The sequence below is a fragment of the Carettochelys insculpta genome, chromosome 2, assembly GCF_033958435.1.
Source record: "Carettochelys insculpta isolate YL-2023 chromosome 2, ASM3395843v1, whole genome shotgun sequence".
Classification (NCBI taxonomy): Eukaryota; Metazoa; Chordata; order Testudines; family Carettochelyidae; genus Carettochelys; species Carettochelys insculpta.
The window spans coordinates 82,121,207-82,148,933 of NC_134138.1; the positions used below are offsets into that span (position 1 = coordinate 82,121,207).

At 43.2% G+C, this 27,727-nt stretch overlaps 1 protein-coding gene across 1 annotated transcript in view; it reads right to left on the reverse strand.

Moving 5' to 3' along the window:
* Positions 1 to 27,144, reverse strand: part of ASXL3 (ASXL transcriptional regulator 3) — a 159,334-nt gene extending 132,190 nt beyond the window's left edge. The window contains exons 1-2 of the mRNA XM_074987226.1: positions 27,124 to 27,144; positions 971 to 1,034 (exon numbers count right to left, since the gene is read on the reverse strand). The gene's annotated coding sequence lies outside the window, so the exon portion shown is untranslated. The remainder of the gene's footprint in view (positions 1 to 970; positions 1,035 to 27,123) is intronic.
* Between the last annotated feature and the right edge of the window lie 583 nt (positions 27,145 to 27,727).

Genomic DNA, 27,727 nt, shown 5'->3' on the forward strand with positions numbered 1-27,727 from the left:
CAACTTGCACTTCCACCTCTGGCAAATGAGAAGTTAGCTTGGTCTCCATGCTCATTCAATCTTTTGTCTCTCTTTATTAGTTACCAATTAATGCCAATTGTGATGGTAGCTGCTGTAACATGGACACCTGTCCAGTAAGAACTAGAGACATACCACCAAAACATATCACATACATCACCAAAGACTGAATGGTGAATATTTTCAATCACTACTAACCAGGACTGTAATTCAAGCAGGTGACCTAGAGGAAGCAAAGCCTCCATACCCTTCACCATTTCCTTGAGCTCCCCAGGCCCCTTCTGCCATTTTACAGTTCTGGTAGCTTCCTGATCTCAATTCAAAACACTAATTACCAAAATCCTTGGCACCATATTGTTTGACATATCAGACCAGCTTCTTATTTTTACAGTTTAGTTCTACAAAAGAAAAATGCAGAAACAAGGGCTGCACTTGAAAGGTTTGGGAGCGGAACTGAGCTTTTAACAATGTGTATGTAAAGAGGAAAGATTATACATGGAAGTTGAAGGAAAGGAAAATGGAATGGTTACCTGAAAGGGGGAAAGTAGGGAAGAAAGTAACTAAAAGAGGCAAAGGAATCAGCGAAGATCTTGGAAAGAGATAATTGCAAGGGAGAGAAAGGAACAGACAAAACAGGAAGTAGTAGCAATAAGACAGATTAATTCATTGAAAGAGGACAATGTTAGTGAAGATTAAGAACAGAAGGATGGATATTAGCAACATCCAGGAACAAAATGGGAAAATACAACCTTTAGAGTAAGGAAGGAGCATAGTGTTAACAGAAAAGGATAAAATAAAAAGGAATATGCAGTAAAATGGAGGGGAAAGAGGGAAACTGAACTGAACTGGGAACACTCCAGAGGGCAAACTGGAAAGGGCAGAAGAGGACACTACACTGTACTGAATATGGCTATGAAGGAAACTGGGTGCACTTGAAAGTGGGGTTACTCACTGTGGAGGATTCCCTGTTTCTCTTCCTGAGTACAGGCCCCTCAGCACACCTGGGCAGCTCCTCCCTGCAATTGAGAAAATTTGGGTAGCCCTGTCCCCTTCTCTATGACATCACATCCTACTCTATAAAGGAAGTAAAAGTGCCAAGTATTACAATGTGAATTTGATGACAGTGGGAAGGAAACAATAAAGCTAAACAAAACATCAAAAATCACCCTGTCTGGGGAAGCGGGAGAAGGGAGGGCAGTATGTGCTGAGGAAGCTGCACTGAACAGATTGTGGAAACAATAGCCAGACATATGGATACAGAAGATCATCTTTACAAAACAAAACCAAAAAAAAATGAAATTGACATAGCAATATGTACAACGCTACACTGATTTTCATCAAACCCGCAAGGCAGCTTTTAAATACCACAGTATGAAGCAAATACATTCTGAATATAATGACATGCTAAAATGGAGTGAATGTTAGAAAGGCTGAATGTGTTGAAATGAACAATTGCCCATTGTGTGAAATGGTTTCATCGCTGGATGCACAGTGTGGGCTGTGGTTTCATATATCTTGACAAATTTAACTGTAATCATCTAACCATTCAGAACATATAGATAGTTAGATAGATAGATATATTTATGTAAGTGTGTACACACACATGCCACAAAAGTTACCTTAAGGGAAAAGCAAAGATTTCTTGATTTAGAGTACTTCTTGAAAGAAAAGTCATCCTTATGCACGTATAGGGGTTGGTTTTTTTTTAAATAATTTTTAAGAAGACTATTTTAGCTATATGCAGTAACTAGACTATATTTCTTGTGTAAGGAAAAATGTTAACAGGCTTATTTTAAAGTAGTTCATTATTTGAAGAAAGTAAAAGTGATTAGTTGAAGAAGTTCAATAAAGGTCAAGGATTTCTCCTCACACATACCCACTCCACTCCATCTACCTATGGAAAACAGAGTGAGATGACAATACAGAACACCACATATACAGCAATATTATTAAAAAGCCTGAGTTAATGAACAGACTGCACTTATACATGAACCAACAACGCAAACCTCCTGAGAGCACCTCTTCCCCCGAAAAATACTATATTTCCATGAATTTTCAAAACAACACTAAAGAATTAAAACTGAACTAGTAAATTGTCCACTAAGACAGTAGTAATGTAATGGTAATAGTAAAATCATAAAATAATAGCTTAAGACAGTTTTAAACACCTTGGTAAGACAAGAGAAAGGGAGGAAGGTTTTATCTCTTAACTCTTTCTCCTATTCCCCATCCCATTCACCAACAATTTAAAATTTACTTGGACCTGCTCAATGACTAGTAATGCTAAGGACCCCAGAACAAAGTCAAATTACAGCCAAGAAAAATTTGAGTCTTCTCCCACTAGCTCTTTGGGATACAGGCCAACATGTTTTCTAAGACTGGGGAAGGAAGGGAATAATTCACACTGTAACCCTGAGGATCCTCCATTCATTCTTCCACTTTGGCTGGGTCTACACTACAGAGTTTTGTCAACAGAAGGGGTCTTCTGTTAACATAACTCAGAGAACATCCACACACTTAAAGAATTCTCTCGACAGAACTCTGTATTTTCCGCAACAGTATTATCCCTCAAAAATCTGAGACAATCTCTGGACAGACTGCTGTCGACAAAAGTGCAGTACAGACACTTGTGTCGAAAGAGAAGACTTCCAGTTGTGGGGCAGCCCTCTTTGCAGAGCTGCCATTCTGTTTTCTGGCACCAGAGGGCAGTGCAGCCTCGCAGTTCTCTGTTGACAGAGCAAGTTGCATCTACATGCAATCCATCGACAGAATACTGGCGAGAATTCCCTGTCGACAGTAACTTCTGTCAACAGATGTATCTAGTGTAGACCTAGCCATTAAGCATAACTAGCAATGAAAATTCACCATCCACGCAGGACTAAGAAGATCCCATTGAACCCTATCATGACACTCCTTAAGAAAGATGAGGGTTCAGTACAAGAGCAACCAAGATACTTCTGCAGTTCACCCATACTCTGCTGATCTGGAGAGTATGAAAAGAGCAGGACTCTGACCCCAAACCCCTATTTGGTCACATGGCACTTTTGAGAGCTATTTGCAGAAAATAGACCTATTAATAAACATTACTGTTCCAGGAGTACTTATGAATTCTTTGAATTCATGCCATTTTTTCCACGTACAGGTGATGTACAGAGTGACCAAAATATATTTAACTGGCTAGCTCAGATTAATTACATCTGATAGGAAAAAAGAAATCAAAAATACTGTTCTGGGAAAACTGCACCTATCCTTGTGGGCCTACAGTACCTAACGTCACGACCACCACAAGAAAACGTAATTTTCTGTAAAGTGGTAGTATATGTTGCCAAGAGAATTCTGGAACTGAATTACGTGTCTCGGTGGTAGATATCGAGAACATTGTGTTAGTCACAGTCATATGGTTTAAGGACAGAAAAGACCACAAGATCATCTCTGACCTCCGATTACAACATACCTCCTGCAGGCTATTAACTGACAGCCAAGTGGAGGAGAGTTGTAGATGAGTTTCAGTCAAGTTAAGTCAAAGAACCCAACAGCCAATATTAGACTAAATTATCATAGCCCACAGGAGATTAAACTATAATGTGACACAAGCAGAAAATAGGAGAGATCAAGGTGCACCAATACTGGAGGCTGCTGCCATGAAAGAGAATTAAGTGTGAGATACCCACACGATCCTAGCAAGCAACCCTCACTGCACTGGAAAGTGCCAAAACAAACCAACCAACCAATCAATCCCAAGGTTAGGGCCAATTTGGTCCAAAAGAAAATTCCTTCTTGACCCAACTCATGATGAACCTCTAGACAGACACTGACCATCTGAGCAAGAACCAGTGCTGAGAGAATGCTCAATTCCCCTTTAGAGCACCAGCCTATCCTGTCCAGTCCCATCTCCAGCTGTGACCGTCTGGTGCTTCAGAGGAAGGAGAGACCCAAAAATCCCCACCCGCATACCTCAAATTTATCTGGTCCACTATTAAAAATTAAGAAAGTTGTTTACACCTACAGTTTCTATAGGAAGTCTGTTCCCGAAGCTCATTCTTCTGATGGATAAAAATGTTCTTCTAAGCTGAATTTATTCACTGACAATTTATACCACCATTTGTTCTTCTGCCAACACTGTCCTTTGGATTTCATAGCTCTTCATTCATTCTAACTGGTGTTTACTCCTCTAACGTATTTTACAAAGATCAACTGCATTCTCAGTCAACCTTTGTTTTTCCAGGCAAGCAAGCCAAACTCATAGTCTTCTCTCATAATGTAGGCCGTCCCTTCCCTGATTCTTCTACTAGCTCTCCTTTGCAACTGTTCCAGTTTGAATTCTTTCTTTAATAGGGTGATCAGAATCTATACACAATAATCCAAATGAGGTCTTATCAAACTTTTCATCAAGTCTTTAATATTTGTTTATTTATCATGTAAATATCTTGCCTGATGTCTCTTCGACTCACATTTGCGCACCCCGACCACCCCTGGTGACTCAGACATCCTGTTCTCAACCTGCACATTCAGGTCTCTCTCCTTCTGTCAAATCCAGTTGATAAGCCTCCATCTTATAGCAAAAATACTTATTATTATTAGACCTCAAGTGCTGCACCTGCACTTCCTGGTATTAAATTTCATCTCATTTCTGCCACTCTGATCTTCAGTGTGTAAAAAAGTTGAGCTTTGGTATCATACTACTGACAGTATCTAATTAAGGACAAATTGTTGAGAAACAGGACAGTCATAACCCAAGACTTACAATGTACACCAAGCTAGTAAAAAAAAAAACAAAAAAAAAAAACTTCTATTTTTCCACATTGGCTAACAGGATGTCATACAGGCAACTCCCTCAAACACTCCAGTTTCTTTGTATCACCACGAAAGCTGCTAGTATTGATCTATGATTACGAAAACCAATCTCATCAAATAAAAGGTTCTTCCAATCCTAAAATACAAGACACACACCCAGGTCAATATGTAATTCTGACCTTACCCAAAAATCACCGTGTTGCCAATCCTTTAGTATTTAAAAATGAAAATTGTATTCATAAAAGACATAGTAGTGAGAGCTAAAATTGATCAAAGAAACCAAATACACACAACTGCAAAGTCCTTGGTTTAATTGGAGATACACATCTCATAGAACTGGAAGAGACCTGAGGAGGTCATTGAGTCTAGTCCCCTGTCCTCTTGACAGGACCAAGCACCATCCCTTTTCCTTTTTTAAAAAAAATCTTTTTGCCCCAGATCCCTAAATGGCCTCCTCAAGGATTGAACTCACAACCCTGGGTTTAGATGAAATAAACTGCTAGCTCAAGTTAAGCCTCAGGTTACTTCCAAATCATTGGAAGGACCTCAGACCCTTTGTTAGAATGCTCCCATTTGTTTAAAGTCCGCAATCCAGAGGCTTGAGCAGTGGAGAAGCTGGAGCAGGAAAGGGAAAAGGGAGGTGTCCCCCAGGCCTTTTATATCTTCTCACATGCAAAGCGACTCTCATTGTTCTTACTGTGGAAAAGTACAGTAACAAGATGGAGTATGTCACATGAACCATCACATGGGCAAATCACCTGTCCATGCATGACCCAGTTCTTTCCTGATAAAAGCCATTGTCCCCATGATAATCTTTGCAGAGAAGTCCATTCAGTGTAGTTGGGTGCCTCCCATACTTCACTGTGAGTTTAAGTGTCCTTCTGATGAGCACTTCCATTTGAATAGTCCCTCCTAGACATGCTGGCTAAATACTTTATGGACATTGCCCGAAAATCAAATATTAGAAATCAGATATAGAGCCAATACTCAAATTCAAATAAAAAACAATATAAGCATACCACAAGCATAACCATAACCAGCAAAGAATGATCTTTACATAGACATCTCATTAAAAAAACTGGACAAAATTTGTTGCAAATATAAAACAACAATGATCTGTGTGGTCATTTTCTATCAGAGAGCATCACACAAGATCATCACTTAGTTCTTCCCCCAATCCTTCTTTGTATTAACAATGTCTCCCAACTCTGTACCATAACCTGTTTGGCTGCAAGGTCATCTCTAGATATAACATATCACCAGGCTTTTTTTTAAAAATATACATGCACAACTCTTCTTTAATGCACAAAACCAGACCTGCTCAACCGTTTGCAATTCAGCCATTACCAAACAACTCAAAACACAGAGAAGACAGACAGCGGTGCAATCTACAGGTTTAACAATCACAGAAGTCAAGAACGCTGTTCTCCTGTAGCAAGTAGGAAGCTTTTGCAAACAAGTACCATCCGCTCATGTAGATTCTAGCAATTATGTGTGCAGGGGAAAAAAAAAGCTCTCAATATGAACTCAGTGCAAACTGATACAGTACCATCTTCTTAAACTAGTGGACAAGACTGCTCCCACGGCTCTGCTGCTGTTCATACCTATGAACAACCGGAAAGCTGAGAAGATTCAGGTACTCTTCACTTCTACCATTTGCCAAAGCTACTGTCCAAGCAATCATAAAGACACTGGATCAAAACCCCAACACCACAAGCTGGGAGATGGGTGATACTGCCTAGCTATTTTTCTAATCAGTCAAAATGCCAGAGGATGACTTGAAGCCCACAGACAGACCCATGCATATGGCCAAGAAGCACAAGGATGGATGGCAAAAGCAGAATTAATATTTGTTTCTTCTTTCCAGTAGACAGAAAACATTCGCACTTTAAGTTATCTATTACCTAGATAACTAATAGAAAGATGGAATCCCAGACAGGGGTTCAGACAGCAGCTTGACAGAAACTGCAACCTGCTTCTTCTCCGGTGTTCATAGGCAGGCTGGTGGGAGGCAGACATCATGCAAGAGGGTTGACTTCTTACCAAGGCATTGCCCCACACAAGTCTTTAGTATTGGTTTTTGGATAGCTGACTTAGCTTTCTGGCTACTAGGCTTCTGGTAAAACTTCAAAGTCTTCTGTTGTGAGAGGAGAGACTGATGAGTAAATCATTCAGAAGATAGATTTTGATAAATGTATCCCATTGAGACTGAGGATGAGAAGAGACAAGGGGGTGGAAGTAGGGAATGCAGTGGGTGAGAAAAAGAATATAACAGAGTGAAGGATAAAAGGAAGAAAAGATTGATGACAATGAAGAAAGATACACCACAATTACTGCAGCAGTTGTCAAACTGTGGTTCATGGAGCACTTGCTTGTTGGTGGTCTACAGATAGCTGGCTGGTCACATGATGCTAGCTCTCTTCATTTCCAGCTGCATTAAAAGACACTAAAAATATATTAATAACTTTCCTAATATTACTTTTCCATTTAAGCAATTACTGTTGCCATAAGCAACGTTATACAGTTATGAATGGGAGGAAGTGTTACTGAGACACTTTTTTAAGGGTGGAGCAAAGCAACTGGAGGGAGCCAGCTGGAGTGGGGAGCAGCCCCTGAAGCCTGGCTCCCCTAGATTGCCCACAGACCACTGGGGGTAAATGGTGAGGGGGGCAACCGGAGGGAGCATTCCACCGAAGCCTGCTCAGCCCCAAACAGCCAGCAGTTCACATGGGGGGCGGGTGGTTCTTGGAGGGGAGCACCCCCCCAGAGTCAGCCCCCCCAACAGCCTGGGGATCATGGGGCAGGAGGGAGGGAGAGTTGCAGAGGGCACAACTGGAGGAGGCATTCCACTGAAGCCTGCCTCACCCCAGACAGCCTGCAGGGGAGGGGCGCCAAATGGAGGCAGCTCCCTGAGCCTGCCTCCCCGACAGTCTGCAGGTTAAATGGGAAGCACTGGAGAATGGTGCCAGCCCCCAGAGCCTCACCTCCATGTTAACAGCCTACAGACTTCAGGGGAGAGTGGTGTCTGCACCTCAAACAGGCAACAGAATGGAGGGGACTACTGGAGGCTGAGGGAAGCTCTCAGAGCACTGCCCCCCACCAGTGCCAGATGAGGGGGGGCGGCTGGAGGCTTCCATCAGCCCGCAGAGCACTACACCACCTCCAACAGGCTGCAGGATAGGGCAGACAATATCCCAAAGACCTCCTGGAAAAACTGCAGGCCGGGGTGGGGGGGGCAGCAGCAGACCAGAGGCTGTCCTTCACCCACCAGACAGGCTGCAGGCGAGGGGGCAACTGGAGGCCAAGGCCAGTCCACAGAGCCCCAGCTTCCACCCAGCAAGCATGCAGCTCCGGATCCCTCCCTCCCAGAAGGAGCTACTGGCTGGGGACTGCTGCCCTGGCCCCCGAGAGGAGCTGCTGCCAGAGCAGCACCACCCTCACAGCCACAGGTGGCCCCAGTAACACCCTCACCTCCCACCCCTTGTCCTGAGACCCCTGATTCCACTTCTGCACCCCCACCCCTTGCCTTGAGTCCACACCAAACCTCTGCACTCACCCACCGTGCCCCCCTTCTCACCCCAAAAAACCCTGACATCAGCCTTCATTTTTCTACTTCTTTAATAAATAATACATTCAGAAAAAGGATACACGTTTTTCATTTATTTTCAAAAAATTACTTCAGTTAAAGATTTGCGCAATGCCAGGTACATCTGCTAGCTGACCCATAAAGTTATAGTTGCTTAAGATATACTATCCTCAAAATTCATACAGCCAACACCACAGTTAGCACAGACACATGAGCTGCCATCCCTTCAGTTGATCTGGGGGAAAACAGCTGGCAGAATGTTTTCTGTCAGCATATCGACTTTCCAATTTACTCCCCATCTTGGTCTGAAACTGACCCAATAAGCTGACCTTCAGGCTACATGAGGCCTGTCCAGTTCATAGGTTAGGATGAAGGTGAAGTAAGAAAATGGAGCTTTAAGGTAGGATAGATGATTAGTCTGTTCTACTGTTTGGATGGGCTGGTTTAAAGGAGAAATGGACCAGTTTTGAGGGGTTTTTGTTTGTTTGTTTGTTTGTTTTGCATAATGTCATTTTTTAACTGATATAACGGAACCTAGGGCTCTTTGAAAATTCAAAATAAATGGTACACTTGCATTTAGAATTCAAAATAAATGTCTCAATGAATACAATATACAACAGAACAGAACAGCTCTTTCATTCCTTTAAATTTCAGAGACTGTGGCAACATACACATTTTTTGTCATGGCTAGTAAAATAGGCCCTCCAGCTAGTAGGCAGAGGGTAAATTTCCCATTTTATCACTTTGGAAGTAATAATGACTATGATCCTAAACCTGCAATGGGATCAATTACCACAGACCCTGGCACTTCCCATTGACTATAGTATGATTGACTATAATATGATTTTGCACAGGTGCAGGGTCCATGCTACCAGATTGCTTGGCAAGATCCAGATCAAAATCAAAGGCAACTATCACAAGACACACTGAATTTTGTTCCCATTTCCACTACAGCCTGAGCTATTAGCAATTAAAAAGTTTCTTTTAAGCTCAAGTGACAGGGTGCTACAGATTTAGAGTATTAGGATGGGAGTTCTAATCTGTGTCATATGCGTGCAGTTAGCTCACAAACATGGGTTCTACGTCATTTGTGACTATTTGTGAGTGAGAGGTAGCTCCACTGTGGCAAGAGCAAAGAAAAGGTAGCCCCTCTCTCCCCACGACCATATTGCAAATTGGCTAAAAACTGCCCTGAATTCACAGCCATGATCCTTAACTGCCTGCAGCAGGCAGTGGATACTTCTTTCAATGCCCAAAAGAGGAGAAAGAGACTATGCTTATGTGACTGAGATTGTTCCTTACCACCCCAGCAGCTTGGGTCCTCCATCAGCTTCCCCTTATTCTATGCTGTAGATAACAATGAGGAAACAATATAAAGAAACACTATGAGCACATTGATTGCTATGTGACTGATGAAGAGGAAAAATAGCTGACAAAAGCCTCAATATGTTCACTTTTTATAAATGTTATATAACTCTAATCAAAACTAATATAGGTTTTGGTTTTTTTTTCCCCCGATACTAAAAGTGTTGCTGGTATTTCAACATGGTCAGAATCAAAACACATAAATAGGTAGTCTTCTGAATTCTTCCCTCACTTACTTTCCTTGGGCAAATGTAATGTTTAAGGAGTACTTCCAAAGTGAGTAACATAATTCCTACTGGCAAAACTCTAAATGTACCAGATTTAACAAGAGGAGACAGTTATGCCAGTTTTCTTTCCACTCCCCTCCGACAAGGAGTTATTTTGTTAGACGATGTCCTAAAGATATAGGCATAAGATTACAGAGAGAAAAAAAACACTAAACCGTAACATATATAATTAAGAACAAAATGTGCTTAGGGACATACATGTTTAGCTACAGTTACTTCCTATCAGCTTTTAAAATACTTTTTCCAGATCAGAGTTATCTATACAATTAACAAAATAAGCAAATTTTGTGTTGTGACTCCTATGGGTATACTATGAGGCATGAACACAATTAAGCTTTTATAGCCATGTCACTCTGAGCTGATTATACTAAGCTTTATTTACAAATAAGATTGTTACATTATACTACATCTAAACAATAATGCTGAAAGAGATACTATTTAGCTATGTGACCCTTTAGTCTTGTAGCTCTGACTCAACTCTCCCATCTGTAAAACTAATATAATATTTATCCTCATTGCACAGCATTTTGATGTTTGGATGAAAAGTTTATTTACATTCCATGTCTGTCTTTGTACAGAGATTACTGATCTTTGCAAGACCCAGTGTTTGCTCTCTTCCTTTCCCATTGCCAGCTTTACAGCGCTGCTCCCTACAGTGTTACCTACTGCCAAACATGGAAAGATGATGAGCCAGGCTGCATTATTACTGATGTAAGGATTAAATATTGGTTGAAAGTTTGGTAAGTTTTATCCTTGTAAAGATGACCAAAGTGTACGTGCCTAGAGTCAATGGGCAGGGGTGCAAGAAAGAAGGGTCAGAAGAAAGAAAACTAAACCAAGAGAGGAGAAGAGTCTATTTCCTTCAAAAAAGAAAAAAAGCACCTGATTTCCCCAACCCCATCTGTTAAGGTGTGTGGGAGGTAGGGAGGGAAGGGAGAGAAGGAAAGACAATGCCTGCAAAAAAGTGAAATGAAAGCCCTTGTCTTATTTTATTAAGGGGGAGAATCATTCCATTTTTGAAGGAGCAGATATTACACGTGAATGGGATTTGGGAGTTTCCAAACTTACAGAATGATTTCAAGTCCCTCTTGAACAATTTGAACTGTAACATAACACCACTGTACTTAGTCAATTCACAGGCACAATCAAATTCTTGTGATTCAAATGCTCCCAAAGCAGACAGGAAAGTCACATTTTTGAACTAGAGAAATACTGCCTTCTCAAATCATATATACAGAGAGAATTCTTTATTAGCTGTCAGTGGGATTTTGCTATCCTTGTTAAATATAAAATGGCTAATGTCATAGCAAAGATCAGCCGTCATGTTAAGGCATTTATCTTTATGAATGAGGCCAGGAAGGGCGACTGTGAATTATTCCACCTCTCCTCATGAGATAATTAAAGTAACTAGAGCTTAGTCACCAATACCAGCTGCACATAATACAAAGCAAAACACATGCGGGTGTGGGATGTTATGAGTTGGGCACCAATATCTTACTTGCAAATGGTACAGCTGTCAGTTGCTCAAGCAAGTCAAACAAGGGAACACCAGTACTTCATATCATCACACCAAAGCAGGGATATAGCCACTGATGGGCCACGGACCCACAGCATACCTGCGAGTATCCATATCCACCCACCTCCTCACCCAGCCCCAGTTTTGGCTCCAGCACTCACCCTGTTCTGCCCAGTTGCCCAGCACTCCTGACAGGAGCAGGACTGAGGCACAGGGGATTACCCAGCTCCACCTGGAGATCTAGCTGGGGAGCAGGGTAGGAGCATAAGGGCTTGTCCTGCTCCATCCACTCACCCAGCATTCCAGCCCAGAACAGGTTTGGAGTAAGCCCAAGTCCCAGCTCAACTCCCCAGCAAGAATGCGGGTGGACAGTCCCCAACTCCACTCTCCAGGTGGAGCAGAGGTTGGGTGAGCAGAGTACACTAGGCCCCAGCTAGTCACTAGGTCATGCCTCTGCCCGATTGCCTGCCCATCTGAAGTCAGGGCCCATTCGAATGCCCTGACCTGGATGTGTCACTGCACCAACCAATGCACATTTTACTTGGGTTTTTTATCTTATTCATTCTCAATTCTAATCTCTTTCTACTGTCTTCCCACTTACTGTGCTTTAAATTACATTAGCTGCATCCGAAATGGGTTCTCATTGGGTGGAATCAATTTATGTTTGTGTAGTTAGTACAGTATAAAGTTTGGCAAATATCACTGTTTCAAACCCATTATGAACAAAAGTCGGACATGATACAAGCAGATCTGATAGAACAAAAGATGATCTGTCTGTTTAACAAGGAGGTGCCCTAGTGCTTTTACTGGGAAGACTTCCATGATCACTTTTAGCTTTTCTGTTTGAGAACAATGTGACCACTCCTAATCGCTGGTGGAAAAAAAAATCCTTTCATAGTACCTTCCACCATCAGTTGCTCTTTTGTTTGTTCTGGGGTTGGGATTGTTTTTAAAACATACAAAGCATATGGTATTTTCACATTCCCAGTCTTTGTCATGGCAGAAAGTGTTTTTGATTACAACTGTGGTGAACTGTAAGTGTTTGGAATGCATACCAACCACCAAGATTTGATGAAGGAGAGCAGGTTTTTTTGTTTTGTTTTTAACAGGAAGAATTGCCCTGATCCTTTTACAGAAGTTCGCCTTCACTGGCTATTGCTAGACCACATCTATCATTCAACCTGTGACTCAAAAGATGATTCTATGATTCTTTTGCCTTCGGAATACATCAAATGATAAGCATTATCAGTTTTCCCCAAGAACCACATCTTTATCTTCCCTGTCTTCAAAAAGGACTTCAAGAAGCCCAAGCATAAGGTTTTAAAAAATTCCTTTCTGATGTCAACAGTAAATGACACAAATCAGCTATACGACAAGGCAACATCGCCGGGACGAGGAAGTACCATACAGTATAGTTGGGAGTCACTGTATTTACATAGTCAACACAGTGGTTTTTCAGATAAACAAAATCTTCCCTTAGAGATTTAAATTCAATAGAAGGTACCAATCTTCATAGACAGACCAATTAAACAGGGCCTCATAGTCATAGACCGTTTCTGTACAGGCCACTTCTGAAGGAAGTGGCATGCTAACACACAGAGCGAAAGATGCTAATGAGGTGCAGATGCAAATTCCCTGTGCCTCATTAGCATAACATCATGTGATGTGGAGTCCAGACGACAGTTCTTCCGGACTCCAAAATGCCACGCAGAAGTGTAGCCACCGGGTTGGGGGTGGGGGGGCGGTGGCGCTTCCGGAAGGAATCCTTCTTCCGGAGGCCCCTTCTTCCTAAAGTACGACATTATGCAAATGAGGCACGAGGAATTTGCATCTGCACCTCATTAGCATCTTTCGCTCTGTGTATTAGCATGCCACTTCCAAAGGAAGTGGCCTGTGTAGAAACAGCCATAAGGAACAAAGATGAACTCTGAGTTCAAAATCACAGAGGTAATAGTAAAACAGAGAAAAAGATGCGATCCTTATACCAACAGTTTGTCACCACAGCCCAAAATTAAGATGCCAAGTTTGTCTGAGTAAAACCTTAAAGCACTTAGGTCAGGTCATTAGCTGACAGCAGCCATAAGCTCCAGAGACCATAAGCCTGCTTCATTCCAAAATCAGAACAAACAAGAATTCGACACGCAGTGGTGGGAAATCTGGAGTACAGTAAATCAGCCTGCATGCCACAAATTTATTTCAGCATTGTCCTGCCAAATACAAACAAAGTAGATACTTTAATCTGGACAATAGGGAAACATAGGATTTTCTTAGGTTACAAGAACATCACTTTCACACAACTGGGTTTCCTGATGAACCAGGAGTTAAGCTTTATTTTGTACCTCTCTCAGTTCACTGCTCGCTCTCTCACTATCCCATCTTCACCCTACTTTGAACACAATGGTCTGTTTATTTTCTGATAAGTGAAAACACCAAGGAAAAAACAACTACAGGGTGAACCTCTCTACTCCAGAACACTCTCATGCAGCAAACTCCGAAATCTGGCATGATTTTAGTTAGCCGGACAACCACATATCATGAGCGGAACCAAGCTTCCCATGGTCCTATAAAGTTTGTTTACAGCCACCAGTTCCGGTTCTCAGTGTTGTGAGCTGTTATTTAGCTGTAATTTACCCCTAAATGTCTTCTAAGAGCCCAATAAGCAGAGGAAGTGTTAGTAATGTGCTAGACAATATTGATCTCATGTTGATCAGCAAATTCTCTTGTCTGGCACCAGTCAGGTCCCAAGGGTGATGGACAAGAGAGGGTCAACCTACAGTAAAGAGCAAAAAATGCCTATTGGGAAATTAGCATATGGTTTATTCAACTGAAGGTTCATTCTGCCTTATTTGAACTCTACACTGGCCTTGATGAGGGGAGTTGTCCCCTAAAGCAAGCCCTTCTTTAGAACCACAAAGCAAACATTATCAGCTCCTAGTACTAACTTAGGCCTAGTCTTTAAGAAAGAAATTAAATTCATGTTTAAGCCACCTTTAAAGTAAGAGTTTTCTGACTGCACAGTGTGGATTTTTATAGCCCCAAGAAATTAGGGAATTTCACTGGTGGATTCAACAACCTGCCCTTCCCCGGAGACTTCACCTTGATATGGTGAGAAGACTTGAGTGTTTCAATGACACTGAGAGCAATGCCACTCAAGACACATAAGGTTAAAGGGAAAGGTTCAGATTAAAAACAGTCCATTGATGGTACAAGTTGAGTGTAGAACATGTCAATACAGTAACCTTAAAGTCTATAGAGATGTCCAGAATGAAATTAAAAATTACATGTCTTCAAGTGACCAGGGCCTAACATATCTGAACCATTAGTAATTTTCTCTAAAAAGTTATGGAATGTGGGAGAGATTCCAAAAGACTGAAAAAAAAGCAAAAATAGTACCCATCTATAAAAAGGGAAATTAAGAAAATCCAGGAAATCACAGACAGTCAGCTTAACTTCTGTGCCAGGAAAGATAACGGAGCAAATAATTAAGCAATCCATTTCCGAACAGTCTAGAAGATATGGTGATAAGTAACAGTCAGCATAGATTTGTCAAAAAGAAATTGTGTTAAATCAATCTGAAAGCTCTCTTTGATAGGCTAACAAGCCTTCTGGAGAAGGGGGAAGCAGTAGACATGGTATATCTAGCCTTTAGTAAAGCTATTAATACCATCTTGCAGGATCTTCTCATAAAAAACCTACGGAAACGCGACCTAGATGGAGCTACTCTAACATGGGTGGAAAAAAACATGGTTGGAAAACCATTCACGGAGCGTAGTTATCTATGGTTCAGAGTTGTGCTGAAACGGCATAATGAGTGGGGTCCCTCAGGGAATCGTTCTGGGTCTGGTACTATTCAATATCTTCATCAGTTATTTAGATAATGGCACAGAGAGTACTTTTACAAAGTTTGTGGATGATGTCAAGCTGTCAATCAGTTGCACGCCTATAAACTAGGAAGTGACTGAGATAGAAGAGCCTTCCTCACACTTTAAGCAATATATGACAGCACAGGAAGGACTATAATTTGAAGTCATCTTCAGTCCACAGGAAAAAAAAAAAAAAAACTTTTTTATCCTTCAACTCTCTGGGAGCTCTAGCACAAAATGAGCTCTTTTGTTCAATGGAGCAGTCTTGGAATATTTTCATTTCATGGATATGGAACATTCTTGTAAAACTGGTATTCTAGGAAAAGGAAAACCCCTTGCCTCGTCACAAAAGCTCTGAAAATAATTTAACACACGTCATAACCATAGATTTAAAATGTTCACTACCAAAATCCCCATGCAAGTTAAACGGACTCCGCAACAACCTGCAATCTTGGAAACCAGCTCCAGAGACTGTGGTCTTAGAAAACTCTGTTTCCCTAAAGACAATCATCTTAACATAAAGATGAAAGGTCATTTTACACAAAGGTTGTTTCCTCAGCTGAAGCCTCCATCGCAACTATCCAGTTCATTTTGTGCCTCTAAGGCAATACCATGCAGTAGCCAGAGGAATCTTAGGACGCATGCTCAGGAACACATTTTGCCTTAAACTGTTCCAGATAGTCTAAACCATAAAAACAAATTTAGTTATTAAATATGTAGGTGTTATATTCTTCAATGTTAAAAGAAAATAATCTTCATATCCTGTTACTAAACAAAAAACAGAAGTAGTCTCTTCCACTGCATGAAAACTACAGTAAAGTTAACCAGTTTATTTCCATAGCTCAAACTAATCATAATAAAAACAAAAAACTGCTGAGATGGTGAAAAATATTTTAAATATAATAATCCAAACTTCAATTGCTGGAGTGGGCTGGGTGTAGGTGATCTGAGCCAGAGTGGGATGCAGGAGAGGGCTGAGGGTCGGGGGTCTGGGCAGGAGAAGGCTATAGGTGGGGGTCTGGGCAGAAAGGGTTGTAGAACAGGGATGGTGATCTGGGCAGGTGGGAAGATGGTGCAGGAGCAGGCTGAAGCAGTTGAGGGGCACAGGGTCAGGGCGACAGGGATGCAGCTTACCTACTCATCCCCAGACACCCATGACTCTGCTCCCCATCCCTCTGCTCCCAGACACTGCCTTCCACTGCTGTGACTGGCCAGAATTCCAGCCAATCAGAGCAGTGGTATGAGGCTTCTGGGCAGGCTGCTGCTGCTCCCCAGTCTCTTCTACCAACTTTGGGAACAGTGGTAAGTGGCAACGGAGCCCTCAGCCACTTCCTGCCTCCAGCCCCCAACAGAGCCCATGCTATGGATCCAGCCCATGAGGATTAGGGCTCAAAACCCTCCACCCCACCACAAGCCGATGCTTGAAGGGAGCTCTGAGGTCTGGGCACACACAAGCTGCGGGCTTGGAGTTCCCCACCTCTGCCATGGCTCAGACGTGGGTTCATCATCTTCTAATCCATACAAAACACAACCACTAAAATACTCTAATCCATTGCTGTATATCACACCTTTTAATTTTTTTAATGTGTCCTCTGGCTTATCTCCCATTTTATTAACATTTATGCCTTGATTTCATTCTCATGCCCTTCATTCCACTCATCTCTACCTATTGTTCCTCATCACTTGTATTGTATCCTGCCCTTCTCCAGTGATGTCAGTCCTCCCAGCCATCCATTTGTTCAATTCTTTCACATTTCTGCTTTCTTACACGCTTCTTTTGTGCACTGAAAGCCTTCCCAGAACTAACTAAAACAGCTCTACAGTTTCTAGCTCAAAACCCACTCATGCTATTATTACTTACATCACTGATGACTAATGTCAGTTTGTTTACTAAAAATACTCAAATGATTCAGACTCATCAAGCCATCCACAAAGTCAGCAAGTGATACTTCATCATCCTTCACCTCTTGATTGATTGCTTTTTAAACACTCACTTGTGCTTTGTTTCAATCTCGGTTCTAACTTTTCAGGGTCAGGAATCATGTTTTCCTTTAGATCCTGATCTGGACCTTTAGAAAAATCACAGTACGGTAGTCCCTCAAGATATGTGAAGGTTGTGCTCCACGCAACCTTCACGTATCCCAAATTTTGGGTAAGTCGGAGGGGGGGCTTGGGTGGTGGGTTAGGGCCAAGGGGTTAAACTTGGGGTGGGTTAGGGCTGTGGTGGGGGGAGGGTGGAGCTGAGCCGGGGTGTGTGGGGATTGGAGTTGAGTCTGCGGAGGCTGTAGCAGGATCCACAGGGGTGGTAGGCAGGGGGCTGGAGCCTGAGCCTTGTGTGCCACACCAGAGGCTGAAGCCCAAGCCCCGTGCGGGGCTGTAGTGAGCTGGGGGTTGGGAGCCCCACATGCAGGTCGGGGGCTGAGCTGGGGCCATGACAGGGGCACTGATCTTGGCAGGGGGCAAGAGGGGGGTTAGCCCCCCCAGCTGCCTGCAGCAACGGGCAGCTGGAGGGCTAAAACCCTTCTCCTTACCTTCTCAGAGAGGCACCACTGTCAGCTTGACAGCAACACTGCTCTGAGAAAGGGGCTTCAGCCCGCCTGGCTGCCCACAGTGGCAAGCAGCTAGGCGAGTTAAAAGCCTTCCCCCTACCTTCCCAGAGTGGTGCCTAGTGCTGCTCTTGGAAGGCAGGGGGAAGGGGTCTTAGCTGCCTGCCGCTGCGGGAAGCTTGGCAGGCTGACATCCATGTATCTTCAAGTTGTGTGAAACTCACATGAAAGTGAGTTTTGCGCAGCCTGAAGATGCACAAAGTGAGGTTTTACTGTACACAGATTTTAAAAAATAAATAAATCAATGTGCTTGTTGCCTTGTTCTAAAAAAAATTAAAAATCTGCAAATGCAACACCTGTGATGGGGGAAGTAGACAACTGCTTATAAAAGTATGTTTACCCTTTCACATTGCAAGATGACAACAGTAGTTTCTGAATCAGAAAACTGATAGAGGAAATATGATGCTATATGAACCAGGAAACAGTTTAGCCCACGAGTGTTAGCTAAAGGTGACCTGCAAACATAAAAGGTAAATTCCATTAACTGCAGCAATACATATTAAATACTCTCATTGAAAAGGGCATTTAGAATATAAGCCTAGATAACACTATGAGCAGAGGACCCCTTGGGAGATGCTGAGCAGGCTCCATTCCAAATGACAACAAAGGAGATTGAAGGCACTTAGTATCTTGCAGGATTGGGCCCATGACCAATCCAAATTTGCCCTATTCTGATTTCATTCCAGGTCTTCAGAATTTACAGACATCTGTCTCCTGATTCTCTGCAATGTTCCACCAGCCCCCATGCTGTGATATCACAACTACTAAGGAAGCTGTCCGGAGCACTGCAATAATCTATAGGCAGATGAAGGCTCTTCCAAGGGCTTTTTGTAGCTGTCGAGGTTACTTTAAAAGCAAATAACATTTTCCTCTTTTTTTTCGGTATCTATGCTCAAAGATCCAGCTCCATGCTCCAGAGTACCTCATTTGTATCTGAAGCATCACAGTTAATAGACAGACATGTCTTCAGTACATCTCAGAGAAAAAGGTAAGGCTTAGTTGTAAGATTAATGTTTGTCATCCTGCCTAATAGGGTCACCGTCCACATATTGCTAAAGTAAATTGTTTACATTTTTTTTAAATCTACTAATCTGTAGAATACGCCATGCTAAAAACAGTGGTGCTGCCACATACATGGAACCACAAACAATAAAGACATACATGCAGGCGTTGTGCTACCTAACAAGTGCAGCAATTGCTTTGAATAGGGAAAGAAAAAAAATCTAAAGCAGCCTTTAGGCAAATAAATAACATTATCCCCGCCACCCTCCCCACGCACACCACCACCACAGATCTTCAAAGCAGCATTGACTGCAGATCAAAGGGAAAAACCATCAAAACCTCCAGAATCATCAATATTTCTGTATATCACAAAAAGAATTAACTTAGAAGAAATATGGAAATAATAGTAGGTCTCTGTTAAGCCAACAACAAAGAAACCTTTAATGTAGTAAAACAAAGTCATGTAAAATTCCCATTTTTAGAAATCCATGAAGTTTCTTTCAAAAGGTTTTAAGCTTCAACTGTGTAATATATTTCATAAATACAGCATCAGCTACTTCCACTTACTCTCTCACTGAAGCAAAGAACAAATGAATTGCAATAATATGTGGACAATTTCTTTAACGGTCATATAAACTTCCCACTTAAAATTAAAAGGCTAGGTTTTAATAGTATGCAAGAATAATCTATTCTTAAATAAGACCTGAAGCCTACCAGGAAGCTACAAAAAGAAACATGCAGCATCAAAACATTAAAAAACCCCTCCTCAACTTATCACCTTTACCAAGAAAATTCTGCATTGCTCAACAAAACATGCACAATGCTAAGCAATCTGAGTAAACTTCTACATCAAGGGTCAGCAACCCCCAGCACGTGTGCCACTCTCAGCACGTGAGCCAATTTAGAGTGGTACATGGTAGATGCTCCAGCCCCACCCCTACTCCCCCATGCAGCATGGGAGGGGGTGGAAGCACAGTGCCTGAGCCCCACCATGGCGCAGGGCTAGGGCCAGAGCCTCCCCTCCACACCCAGAGCCGCCTCCATGGGGCCAAGGCCAGAACCCCGCACCCTCTGAGTCTGCTCTATGGGGCAGGGGTCGGGACCCCCTGTGCCCACAAAGCTCCTTCTGCAGCACCAGGGAGCCTGGTTGGGGCCAGAGTGCAGGGCCCTGCTGCAGCATGTGGCCTGAGGCCTCCCCTGGAGCCCCAGCTACAACGCAGGACTGGGATCCTGCTTCCCCCCACCCCCAAAACCCCTCTGGGGGCTGGGGACAGAGCCTCCCTCCCCCCGGAGTCCCCTCTGCAGCATGGAGCTGGGGACAGAGCCCTTACCGTGCTGCAAGCAGTACCATTAGTGACTTTAAAAAGTATCAGCGGGACATGGGCTGGACATATGAGGTCAAGAGGTCAAATTTCTGAACTCTGCCTTGGAAAGGTTGCTGACCCTGCTCTACATTGATTTCATTATGAACAGGGCTTGTAGGAGGAAACACAGGCATGCACTGAACAGTCTAGCGAACCTAAACACGGTCCTATCTAATTCATGCCCATGAAAAAAATGGACCGCAGGCTGTGCAATCCAGTCACCCCTTGAGAAGTCTGGTCTTTTGTGTTCTTTTACCCTACACTATACAGATTTCACAGGGGAGACCAGAGTTTCTCAAATTCCTGGGGTCCTGACTCAAAAGGGAGTTGCAGTCGGGGGGAGGCATCCAACATATGTTAAAGAGGGAGCAATATTACCACCTTTACTTTTACTCTGACTTCAGAGCTAGGCAGCCAGAGTGGCAGCTGTTGGCCTGGTGCCATGCTCTGAAGACGGTGCCCTCCCAGCCACAGTACAGAAGTAAGGGTGGAAATACCATACCATACCATGCTTACCCACATGCTGCTGTCTTCAGAGCTGGGTGGTCGGATAGCTGAAGCTACAAAGTGAGGTCTCAGCCTGGAAGGAGCAGCACAGAACTAAAGGTGACAATACTATAATGTGCCATTCTTACATCTGCACTGCTGCTGTTAGCAGCTCTGTCTTCAGAGCTGGGCTCCTGGCCTGCAGCCACCATCCTCCAGCTGCCCAGCACTGAATGTAGCACCCCAGAAGCAGCATAGAAGAAAAGTAGCAATATTGCAACTCCTTTTACAACAGTCTTGCAACCCCACCACAAATTCTTTTAGGATCAGGAGCACTACAATTATACACCATGAAATTTCAAACAAATAGTTTAAATTATGAAATTTACAATTTTTCCTTATCCTATGGACTATGAATTTGGTAGGACCCTAAACATAAATGTGCTAATCAGCCACTTCTAGAATTTGCAGCTACTCCTAGTATCAAGTGTAAGCTATCGCTCAAGTGTGCATTACAGCTGCACTTAGAATAAAGTGAGAAGGACAGTGATGAGGGCAACTTACTCAAGAAATACTTTCAAACAGTTCCAATAAAACACCATACTTCATAGGCAGACGCTCAATGCCTCATGCACTATACTGGTTACAGTGAGCTTGAGGGTTTAACCAGTCTGCCTCAGCTGCTTCCGCCAAGCCTATTTTACCTTTCTGGGTCATAAAGAGCAAGGCAGCTTGCCTGGCAGCCATAACTAATGGCTTAGTGTGGGTCTATGACAACTCATAGATACACCACTGCCAGACTAACTCTCAAAAGAACACACGCCATCAATTCGCTCCAAATCTGTATTGAAATTTTCCCAGAAATACATTCTTGTAACATACCAGTGACCATTCCCAACATCCGCGTATTTGTAAATCTGTATTTGATTATTATTTTTGAGGCTTCTTCAATTTTGAAGTTACTGACGAACTTAAAATTTGAAAACACTGTGGCTGCGTCTACACATGAAGTTTCTTCCAGAAGTGGCATGGTAATGACCAGCCTGGAAGATGCTAATGAGGCATGGATGCAAATTTCCTGTGCCTTATTAGCATATGGCCACGTGATTCAGAGTCCGGAAGACGCTCTTTCAGACTCCAAAATACACATGCAGATGAGTGACCTGAGAGGATCTTCTGGAAGCCCCCTCTTCCTGAGGTCTTCTGGAAGGACGGTTTGCTTTCAGAAGATCCCAACAGGCCACACATCTGCACATGTATTTTGGAGTCCGGAAGAGCTTCATCCGGACTCCGAATCATGTGGCCATATAGTCATCAGGCATGGGAAATTTACATCCGCACCTCATTAGCATCTTCCTGCTGCTCATTACCATGCCGCTTCCGGAAGAAACGGCATGTGTAGACACAGCCTGTAGGTCCAGAATAGAGGGTTTTGCCAGCAAAGCCCAAGATTCCCAAGGCATTCTCTCAACAGAAAGTGAACAGAATGCAGCACTTTTGTTGACAGCTGTACCCCACTCCTCAGGAGGAATAACGCCTGCATCAACAGAAAAGAGGTCTGGACTTTCCAGGGGGTCCCTCTGCCAACAGACATGGCTTCTAGCACACAAGGCAGCCCTGTCTGCTATGCTTCTGTTTGGCCATTTTGCTGATAGAGCTGCCGGGCAGCCTGGATCACCCTTGCTATCCACTTGGCAGTTTAGTCACGATCTGTCAACAGAAGTTTTGTCAGAAGATATCTTCTGACAGAAACCTCCGTCGACAAATCCCTGTAATCTAGAGAAAAGTTACCAGAATTGCTGGCTTATTGCAGCTATTAAAAATTTCAACAGCTGGTCTGTAATTAATTCTTCTGTGATGCATCTGTACCGTGTATGTCTTATGCAACCAACGAACTTGAAAAATCCAATGCAAGGCACCAAATTACTATTGGACTGAAGTCAATAATATTTCAGGACTTCCAATTACATTATAATTCTGAGCACAAAAACACCTAGAATTAAGACTGAACAAGCTTTTCCATGCAATGGAGTCATTTTCAGTTGCTTTAATTTTTTTTAAAGCTTTTTCCTGAAAGTTGGTGGGTTTGCACTCTCTGAACAAACAACTAAACTCAAAGAATAAATGAACCATAATAATTCAATTGTAGGAGGAAAAGGGGGGCAGCTATTCTCTTCTCTCCCTCCCCCCATTGCAAAAAACATTTTTTTAACATAAAAAGCTCTGGCATATCAGGGGTCTACAGCAAAAATCTGATAAGACGACAATCCACAGGTTGCATATGTGCCTTTTAGTAATCTGGTGAAAACTGGCTGTGATTTGTCATAGATTGTAGATATCTCTTTCAGTGGCTGCTTGAAATTTGTCATACTTAAAATATGTACTTTGCACAATGGATTCTGTAATACAATCTCTTAACAGTCTGCCACCTCTCTATTGGTTCTTTGCATGGTTTCATAGCCAAGGAATGTTGTAGGCAGTGCCATGTTTTTTCTCCATGATTAGTGGAGGTGAGTGAGGAAAGAGGTAGGGTGTTATATATGGAAAGAAGACTTCAAACTAACCCCGCCATCCTGCATAAAATAAAATAAAAGGAATGTCTCCAATTTTCCTACCTTACTGATTGCACAGTAGAGAACATTTTAATGTGGTATCACAAACAGCTGACTACAATGGCAATTAAGAAGAAACTAATAAATAAGTCTTAAAATAAGACTATATACAAAGAACACTACAAGAATGTTAATATTACAAAGATAATTTATTTAAGTATGAAGAAATTAGCAAGTTAAGGTTGCCAATCAACCTTAAGCCTGACCACATGAACATATGCATTACAATACAGCCTTACTATTAAATAATTTGCTGGGGTTTTTTTTCCTGCAGAACTGCTGCCTTGTTCATTGAGCATGTTGAAAAAGGAAAAAGAGTTGTGTAATGATTTGAGTGTGGGGTGCAGACTACCCCAGCTTTATTCAATACAACTGTTGTCGGGGACATGTGAGTTTGAACTGGAGACACCACAGTTGCCATTATATTCACTTCTACCACAACAGCTTAGGGCTAAGGAACTGGAATGGACCCCAGGGAATACGCATTCTTTTTCTGCCTCTTTCAGAGATTTCCTATGCAACCTTGGACAAGACAATCCTCTGAGCTTTGGCTCCGCATGCGTTAAAGTAACGATAACTCAACTTCAAGAGTAAGTTGTAATGCTAAATCAATTTATGTCTGCAAGGCTTCCTGGTACCATAATGGTGATAAACAAAAGTAAATAAGAGAATAACATTGTGGATTTGGAAGAGGTATGGTACATGGAGCATGGGAACACATACTAGAGGAACAACCATCATAAAGTGAAAATAACCTCAAAATTTATTCACTGAGCACTGTCCCCAAACTGTATAGTGTGAGCTAAAGGTGCTGTGGAAAAACTAAAGCATCAACATATCATTTAAAGACTGTACTGTAATGCATACACATACACAAGGGAGCGGAGTTAAGGTTGCACTAATGAACAGTCTTAAATTTGTCATTTCATAACTTTGGAGTATTCCACTGTACAAACTTAACACATTACAGGTTGCATCTGCCTGGTCCAGCACCCTTGGTACCTCAGTGGTCCCAAACAAAGGATTTTGATAGACCAGGGGAGGTGAATGCACCCCGATCCTGGGGTGCGCCTGCTGGCCTCCTGCAATGTGCTCCCTGGGGCCAGGTCCAAACGGGGCTGCTGGGGGACGCTGGCACCATGCCAGCTCCAGACCCAGACCCACTGCCTCCTGTGATGCTGTCAGGAGACTAGCTCGTGTGCCTTCCTGAACTAGTGATCTGGCCCAGGAGCATCCTCAGTCTTGCCGGATGAGGCATATTGCCAGGCAAGAGAATTCCAGTTTTCAGACGTGCAATCTCTAGTAGGTTATTTATATGAAATTAAAAAAAAAAAATCTGTACTTATACCACATTAATCTAAAATTCTCGTTCTTAAAATGAAAGACATTCATTGGCCATTCAATTTTATAACAGATATTGATCTAGCTAACACAAGTCATTACTTGTGAGTACGTATCAATCACTTCATTCTTTACTTGCTGTTGGAAAAATTGATTCAATCAAGCCTTGCGGTATTACATTATTGATGCATTCCAAGAAATGCAATCATAATGAACCATGAGGTCCTGTACATAAAACACTATAAGGACTCACAAATTTGGCCTAAATAGGAATATGGTAAACCTAAATCCCTGCACTATGAGATCCTGTTGCAGAATCAGGGCCAAAGCAAGCAGGTACTATTCACTAGGTATAAGAAATAGATTTTGGACAAGTTTTGGATAATTTAGTAATTTGGGAAGGCTGGACAAAACACTATACAACAAGCACCATCCTTCCTTGCCCACTTTTCAACTACCAATCCTAACGGGTCTTTACAATCAAGTCTGTTTGGAATGAAAGAAAAATAATGTGACTCAAACAGGGACTGATTCTTAACTCTTCCCCATTTATATCACATCCATTTATGTTCCATCTAGAAACTATTAAAGTGTAGCTGACTCTGTGGAAAAGTTAACAGAGATTTTCTCACTTGCATGGACTGTGGCAGCTACAACAATTGCATAAAAGTAACGTTAACCTTAAGACAGAACTCCATGTATTTTAAGCATCTGTTAATGAAGTCTGGCAGGTTACAATACAAAGAAGGCAGCCAGCAATGAATGAAGAGCTTTGAAGTCCACCTACTTTGGAACATCTATTCTAGTAACTTCTTTGAGAAAGAGAGCGCTTTTTAGTGCCCTTACACCTTTACCGGGATCCACTGACTTGTGGAAGGACAAAAGTGAGAAAGCAAGAACCTTGGAGCCGGCATGTTTCCTGTTTTAGACAGACATATTTTACAAATGTAAAAGTGTCTGCTTCAAACCAAGCTTGCTAATGCTAAACTAACTGTACTGATTTTTTGTCACACATCCATTGAACCTCATATGTTCAATCACTGCAAGACTCCTATGAGGCAAGGGCAGTGACATCTACAGTTAGGACTGCCTCCTATTTTGGTATAAATAATACAATTGAAGCACTGACAGGCTGCAATTCTGATGTAATGGTCCAGCATCCCATAAGATACATCCTTTCTAAAAGGACTGTACTTCACAGCAATCCTCAGACAAAAAAAAATGAAACAAGACACTTGCTACCATCACAAGAAAAAGATCACATTGTTTTGATACTAATTTAATTGTTGAAATAATGGGCAAAATATGAAATTGAAATGGATACCAAATACATATATATAAAATGGAGCACATCTTTCTAGCTGCCCTCTCTTCTGTAACTGCATCTAACTGATGCTGAACCAACCCCGTCTTCAGGGAAGGCGCACACACTCTGGCATACAACCACACATGCTGTATTGTACACACACACTTTGTGAAATTCCTAGAATGGAGAGAATCCACACAAAAGGGTCCTGAAGCACAAAGTAAATGATGTGTCCTAATACACTTAGCAAACAATAAAACAGAGTCACATAAAAACAAATACTGGAGAAAGAGGGAGACAAATAATTCCCCAGCCCTCTGGGGCTGCATTAAATGTATAGAGCCAGACAGCTTTCTGAGAGGTGGGCTTGACTGCCTGGGCTACTTCTCTATTCAGATGGGTGGAGAGGAATCCCTAGATAACTCTCTCTCCCACACAGTGAAATCTTTGGATCTCTCACTTACTTATTATTGAAGGGGGGGGTGCTTTCCTGGGATATTTGAAATAAGAACAAACAGGGGCAGGGAAAAGGGAATTCCATGCTCGCCCTCTCTTGTACACACAAACACACAGAGTAGTTACGATCCCACACGCGCTAAAGAAAAGTGTAGCTCTTTCCCCACACAGTACAGGGCACGGGGCTCGAGGTACGTCTCTCCCACATACACATGCTACGAAGGGGGCTGCCCTGGGAATTTCACACACGCCCGCATACCAGGACAAGAGGCGCCCCCTGGGGACGAGGGGACTTCACACACTCGAGGGCGGGGGAACCCCTGGCTAGCCCCTTAGCCCCATGTAAGTGGGGAGGCAGCACACCCGCCCCCCTGCCGCCCGGCGAGTCAATCGCCCAGCTCCGCACGCTCACTCCAACATCCCCTCCGGACTGCAACAAAGCCGGGGCGGCGGGGTCCTGCGGGGGGCTGGTCGCCCCCTCCGCTCGCCGGGGGCCCGCACCACGCGAACGCAGCACCTACCAGGCGGGCAGCCTCGGCCCAGGTGCGGTCCTTCTTCTTCCTCTTGTCTTTCATGTTTGCATCTCATTGAGGTGGCTCTAGGGGGGCGGGGGGAGGGCGGACTGGGACGTGCGGGAGAAGGGGGCCAGGAGGAGTTGCACAGAGACAGCGCTGCGCGGGCGCGGAGCTCCAAAGCCCCCGGGGCGGGGCGGCGGGGAGGGGGCTGGGCCGGCTCGGGCTTGGGCTCCCGCAGCAGCAGCAGCACAGCTGACAGCTTGAGGGATGCTCCGCTACTCTCACAACAATGCACTATGACGTCACACAGGGGAATGGCGACCGCAGCAAACATCCCGGCCAAGGCGGCCGCCCTCGCGAGGAAGCCGCGCGCGAGCCCCAGCGCGATTCAAAAACCTCGCGAGAGCTGCTAGGGCGGCTGCCCCATTCCCCCCAGACAAGGAGAGAGGGGCGGCTAAGCGGGAGACTACAGATCCCAGGATGCAAAGCGCGGACGGAGGCGGCTGGAGCATTGCCCCATGGGAAGTGTAGTCTCCCTTGGGCGCCGTCGTCAAAAGCGCTGGACAAAGTCAGAGCCTGTGCGTACGCGTTGGTCGTGGGCGGGGCAGCG